This window comes from Vulpes lagopus, chromosome 12 (genome assembly GCF_018345385.1).
Source record: "Vulpes lagopus strain Blue_001 chromosome 12, ASM1834538v1, whole genome shotgun sequence".
NCBI classification, from domain to species: Eukaryota; Metazoa; Chordata; class Mammalia; order Carnivora; family Canidae; genus Vulpes; species Vulpes lagopus.
Window position 1 is genome coordinate 37,205,228 of NC_054835.1, and position 6,152 is coordinate 37,211,379.

Consider the following 6,152-nt stretch of genomic DNA (forward strand, 5'->3'; position numbering starts at 1 on the left):
GCTGTCCGGGAGCGTGGCCAATAAGAGCGAGAACAGAGGAACCCAGCGGCCAATGGGCGGCGCCTCCGGGGGCGGGAGCAGAGAGACAAGGAAATGCTGTCACCGCCGTTAGCACGCACGTGGAGGTTTGTTAAAGGTATAGGGCCCGCGGCCGCCCGGGGTGGGGGCGGGGAATGAGTCCCCGGGAGCTGGCGGGGAGCGGTCGGTGGGGAGTGGCTGGCCCCCAGCAGGTGCCTAGAGGCGAGGCTAGTGCAGGAAGGACCCCCCCCCCCCTCGGGGGAAGCTGGGGGCGGGCGCGGGGGGGGTGTGCCTGGGAAAGGACAAATGGAAAACCAGAATTAGGGGCCAGACTCAGACGAGGTGATGGGGAGACACAGAGGAGGGGCGGTTTCTGGTTGAGGGAAGAAATCGGGGCTGGAGAGTGGGAGAGGTTGAGGCGAGTTGTGGATCACACGGGATAGGTCCTGTGGAGGGTGCATGAGGGTGCGGGTGGAGGGGGGTGTGGGGTCCTCTGGAGTGCGGGGAGAACGCGGTGGAGTGAGGAAGAGACTGTGGGATGGGAAGGAAGACTGCTGAATGGAAAGCGGGGGAAGGGAAATTTGGGATCAAGCCATCCCAGACCAGAGCCATCTTCCTTCCAGCTCTGAACTCTCTGCCTCATTTCTTTAACCCCAGGTCAGAGCATGCTGCTCCCTTTGCTCATGATTTCTCCTTTACTGGAGCAGTGGGAGTTCACACCAGGCAGTGTTCTAGTAGATGGAAACGTTGCCGCTGCCCCTACTGCTCCTGGGCCTTCCTCATCTTTGCAGGGTTTTCCACTTCTTCACATTTTGTCTTTCCTAGGTAGTTGGAGTCTAGTTCCTAGGGAATGCCAGCCATAGCTGGGGCACGGGGGAGCAGGTGGCTGTGCAAAGCCATTTCCAGGCTGTGGACCAAAAGGGCTGAGACATGGAAAACCTACCAGGGCCCATTCCGGCTTTGACCTGGCTGGGGCAGCCTTGGGTCAAGTCCTCTCTGTAGTCCAGGTTTCCACCAACATCAGGAAGGGGAGCTGCAGGAGCCATCTAGGCAGGCACCCCAGGACTGTACCAGGTAAGGGGAACTTCCTGCCCTATCCAGGTGTCTGCATTACCAGGTGTTAAGCTTCATAAAGCCCTACATTAAATAACCTATCATCTTTTATTATATGGATGTGGCTTGAGCCAAATGGAATCTGGAAGACCCAATTTGCTGCAATGAAATAATACATATCTCAAGGCTTAATGATGTTGATCTGTGGATTCTCCACTGGTTGGACTTTTTTTTTTTTTTTTTGCTACATGGTTTTCTTCCATCAACATGACTGAGAGTTGACTGAACTATACTTTCCTGTTGAGGTTGTCTTTCCACATGTGAACACTGCTGTTCTCAGCTCCTCCCAGGCCCCTGCACTTGAACCTGTGTACGCGTAATTAATGCCCTTTAACACAGATGATTTTGTTCATGGGGCCACACTGTTGGCACTCCTGGGCTGTGCTGCTCTGGACCTGGGATACTAGGGCATCAAGACTGGATCATTTGAATGGTTTGCTTAAAAGCCAAGAGCTCAGGATAGATATTTATTCATTCCATAGACATTTGTTAAAGACTTCTTTTGGACCAGGCGCTGAGCTAGGTCTGAGAATACTAAGATGAAGAGAGTGAGATGCTTCCTGCCCACAAGGGGTTTGTAGTCTCCCCAATAGGAGAAACAGATCTGAGGGCTGATGAGTTACAGGTCCTTTAGCAGATACTTCGTGAGGAAAAGCGGAGCAGAAAAGAGAGTTGTCTGCAGGGGTCAGACAGTCCGAAAGTCTTCGTAAAGGGCAGGCATTTGATTTGTCTTGTTGACTAAGTGTTCTCCAGACAGACAATGGACCGGGCATGCCAGGAAGAGGGGACAGTGTGCGGAAAGGCAGAGCGTGTTAGGGAAATTGGGGAAAACAGTGTGATTCTCCCAGAGCAAGACGGTGAGGAGCAGGCCAGACTAGTAGGGAGGGCTGATGATCGGACAGGTGGAAAGGGCCGGGCTTTTATTTATTTATTTTTAAAATATTTTAAAAAGATTTTATTTATTTATTCATGAGAGACACACACACACAGAGAGAGAGAGGGAGGCAGAGACACAGGCAGAGGGAGAAGCAGGCTCCATGCAGGGAGCCTGATGTGGGACTCGATCCTAGAACTCCAGGATCACACCCTGGGCAGAAGGCAGGCACCAAACCGCTGAGCCACCCAGGGATCCTTTTTTTTTTTTTTTTTTTTTTTAAGGGCCAGGCTTTTAGACAACATTTTCTTTTCCTTCTTTTTTTTTTTTTTAAACCTTGCTGTTATCAAACCAGAGTATCTAATTTCTGTTCTTTAAGACTGGATGAAGAGAAAAGGCACTAGATTCCAACAGCCTCTTGCATCCTCGGTGATTAGCAAGGAAATTTGCAATTCGTTGCCCTTTAAGATTTTCCCTTCTGCTTTGAAAATAATAAGTAGGCTTGTGTTGTGCTTTTCTGCCTAGTGGGATTCAGTGTCTGGATCACAAAGCAGCCCTGCAGCGCAAAGGAGAGAGGGGCCGGCCTTGCTGCTACTGCTAAAATCCCAGCAGGGGTTTTGTCTGCGTGGGAGAAATGAATGTTTTATTGTTACTGCTTTTTTTTAAACACTTTGCCACCTTCCTCCCATCCCCAGCTTTGTAAAATTATTAATCTTCTTGTAAGAACGAGAGCCTTAAGTGAATAGAAAATATGTTGTAATACTTTACTGTACAGAAGAGGCATACCGGTTTCTCAATATGAAGCGAAAGAGCTGCATGTGGGTTTAGGGACTGTGCCTTGCCTGTCTTCTTCCCATGTTTTTGCATTTATGTTCTTAAGTCACCTTTTCGTCTGTTTGGTTGCGTTCTATATTTCACTTGAATCTTAATGACTGTATTTGGGGACTTAGATCTGGTGACCAAGTGGCTGGTGGATAAGGGAGGGCGAGGCAGGGCCAGGGAGACGTTGGGAGTCAGTGCAGAAGCTGGGAGCCAGGAGCCTGGAGCCGGAGTCTAGGATGGGGCTGGAGGTGAAGGGAGCCACTCACTGGGATAACTTTGGGTGATGTGGGTGGCACTGTTTGTTGAAGAGGGGCATGGTGAAGGAGGAGGTTTGGGGGGAAGATGAGGCCGATCAGACCTGTTGAGTATGAGGGTTTATAGGACACACATGTTTGGCCAGGTTTGATAATCACATCGGGGGCTTAGGGGAGAGGTCTAGGCTGTTGAGACTGGGCTAAGGGTCACGAGCCCCAGAGGCCATGGGGGAGGATGAGAATGAGAAGAGGGCCTGGGAGAATTAAGGAGGATGGGGGAGAGGGGAGAGACCCAGGAAGATGGTAAGGATGCTAGTGAAATGCAGCCTCCCAGGAGGCCGGTGGCAGGCCAGAGGAGGTGTGCTGGGGGCCTGAAGCTCAGGCACTCTTGAGCCCAGCCTGGGGTACACCCAGGACACACAGAGGAGTGGGTACTTGGTGCTCTGCCAGTAGCTACCTGAGCCCTGAGAGTATGGTTATTAGGAGGCCCAGATGGGAGCCGGTCCTCAAAGGCTTGCAGTGGGATACGGAGGAGGCTGACCCTTCCCTGGGTGGCCTGCCTGTGGTTTTGTTGTTGGCCCTTCTCATGACCCTTGTGTGTACTCACAGATCATTTCCCAAATGTGTCCTTTTGTTTTCATCCCCAGCCTTCATTAGAAGTGCCTTCCACGGAGGGGGCACATCCCTTACTGTCTCTGGCTCCTTCTCAAAATCCCAGCCAGGGAATGCACTTCTGTAATGTTTATGCATAAACTGCCTTCATTAAGCTTCTTTGTACCTGGGTGCCAGCCATGGTGAGTAGGACTTGGGGCCTGGTGGGGGCAGGGCCGAGTGTTTCTGCAACCTGGAGGGATGTTAAGCTTTCCAGGGTGAGTGAGGTATTAGGGCATCCGTCTCAGTCCCAGCCCTGGCTGCCTTGGTAATTGGGGCCACAGGCAGAGGGAGGGGGCCTGATGGTGGGTTCCCAGGCAGGACCCTAGGAATATGACCTGGTGGCTTCTTAGTTTCCTTTGAGAAATCCTGGTTGGTCCTTGGTTTTGGCCTGTTCCATGGTCACTTCTCATTTCCTCTCACCCGGGACTGCGATAAGCAAGTGTTAGACTCTTCCTTAAGCCTTGATACTCTGCCCTAACCCGCCCTGGTTTGCTTTCTTTCCCCCCACCCCGTCCTATAGTCCATCTTTTCAGGCTCACTTCTTGCCTGTTCCTCTTTCTCTTCCACTCTTTGACTAGGCAATCCAGCTAGCTGCCACCAGTCCCAATAAGACTGCAATCCCTTTAGTGACTTTTTCCCAACGCTAAAGACCTTGGCCAGATCACTAGAGGTCTCCCCAAACAGTGAATCACCAAGTGAGGGTCCCTGGAATCCATCACCATGTAGAGCTCAGCCAATTTCCATCAGCCATGAGCCCTTGATGGGTCCAGGGAGCTGAGAGGCTGTGAGTGCCTCTCGGTCAGACTTAAGTGTGGGGCCTCACAGGGCCCTCAGAGGGAATTGTAAAGATGGACCAAGGAATTTGAAGGAAGTCTGACCTCTATCTGCTGGCTTAGTTTTTGTTTGTTTTTTTTTAAAGGCATTTTGCCTGGACTTGCCTTCAGGAGGGAGGATCTCAGAAACGATGGACCCAGGCCCCTTTCCTTCTGGGTTGTAATCCTAGTGTCTGGGGCCAAAGATCTACAGTGTTGAGTATCACTAAGCAGACAGGAGGGCGCAGTGAGGGGATGTGCTGCTCCCAGATTTTCAACCAGGGCCTACCAGGTACCCCAGGAGGCCTGTGGCCTTAGGTGATCTGGGGCCACATGACACCATCAATAGCCTCCACCCCCAGCAACTCTCCAGTGAACGAGGGCTGGATTAAGGCAGATGAGGGCCTAGCTTGCCACCAAGCCTCTGTATTCTTTGCCCATGCCATCACCCACAGCGGGCAGAATGTCCTGTCCCGCTGCCTGACTCAGGCACCCCATGGGAGGCAGAGCTAGTCAGGCCTGGCTTTTGAGCCTGCTTGCTGGGGGCTGGCACCCTCATTACCAAAGGTTGGGTCAGTTCCCACACCTGAAGCATAAAACACATGACTTGGAATCTGCTCTCAGGAAAGGATCATTCTTTGTGCCGCAGAGCAAAGCTAAGGGGGGGAGGGGGCGGTGTGTGTGTGTGTGGCAGAAATTGGTCAATGTGTTGACATTCTCCTTCTCTCCACCAATCTCCATTCAGAACACAGCGAAGACATTTTTCCAGTCTCGTAACCTACACTGGAGGAAGGGAGGAGGAACACGCCTCTCATCTCCCCCCTGCTAGGGCAGCGATGAGATAGAGGATTGATGGAAGCTGGTCGAGAGGCTTCTGTGCCAGGGTAGATGCAGCTGTTGGTCTGGTTTCACTCAAAGGGCTTATGTGTAGAGATCAGGGACAGAGGACCTGTGATCTATCTGAGATCATATCCTTTTTATTTCTTTAGATGCAAGGGTGTGGGCTGGCTCTGAGGAAAAGCTGTTTGCTTGCAGATGCAGGCTGCCAGTTACAAAGGAAACAGAGGGAGCATAGAGTGCAAAACCAGGCCTCGCCACTCCTGCATAGATGAACAACCCTGGTGGTGGCCCCTTGAGGTGAAGAGGCACATACTGTTCTGTGTGTGACTCACCTCTCCCTTCAGCAGATGTTCTTCTGGCCCCCAGCTGGGTTTGAACACATGCACTGACATCCTCCTCATAGCTCTGCCTGCCGCTCCAAGATACCCACCAAAGTTTCAGAGCTTGTGCTACCCTCTCTGGAGTGTTGGGATGGGCGACAAAAGGAAAACAGAAATCTGTGACTGGGATCCCAGCCCTCTACCCTGGGAAAGTATATTGGCCTTAGGGAACTACTTTTTCTCCAGACTCTCTAGCCTCTGGGAGGTGACTAAGCCAAGGTCCCTCTGGCTCTCTTCCCTATAGTTCTTACAAACAGGTTCTCAGGCCAAAGCCTTCCTCCAGGGACTGGGGAGTTGAGCAGAGGGACTCACTCGCTTGGAAGGAAGGCATCGCTGTGACCTGAGTCTGCAGGCAGAGTGTGTGCCAGCAAAACTGGCTCAGAGA

General features: G+C 51.9%; 1 long non-coding RNA gene across 4 annotated transcripts in view; it reads left to right on the top strand.

Annotated features, from left to right (window-relative positions):
• Window positions 1-4: 4 nt before the first annotated feature.
• LOC121473128 overlaps window positions 5-6,152 on the top strand; it is a 32,162-nt gene continuing 26,014 nt past the window's right edge. Inside the window, exons 1-2 of one of the 4 annotated variants that reach the window (XR_005983107.1) lie at window positions 85-136; window positions 844-1,092. This is a non-coding gene — a long non-coding RNA (uncharacterized LOC121473128). The other 3 variants (XR_005983106.1, XR_005983108.1, XR_005983105.1) reach the window with 3 other exon arrangements.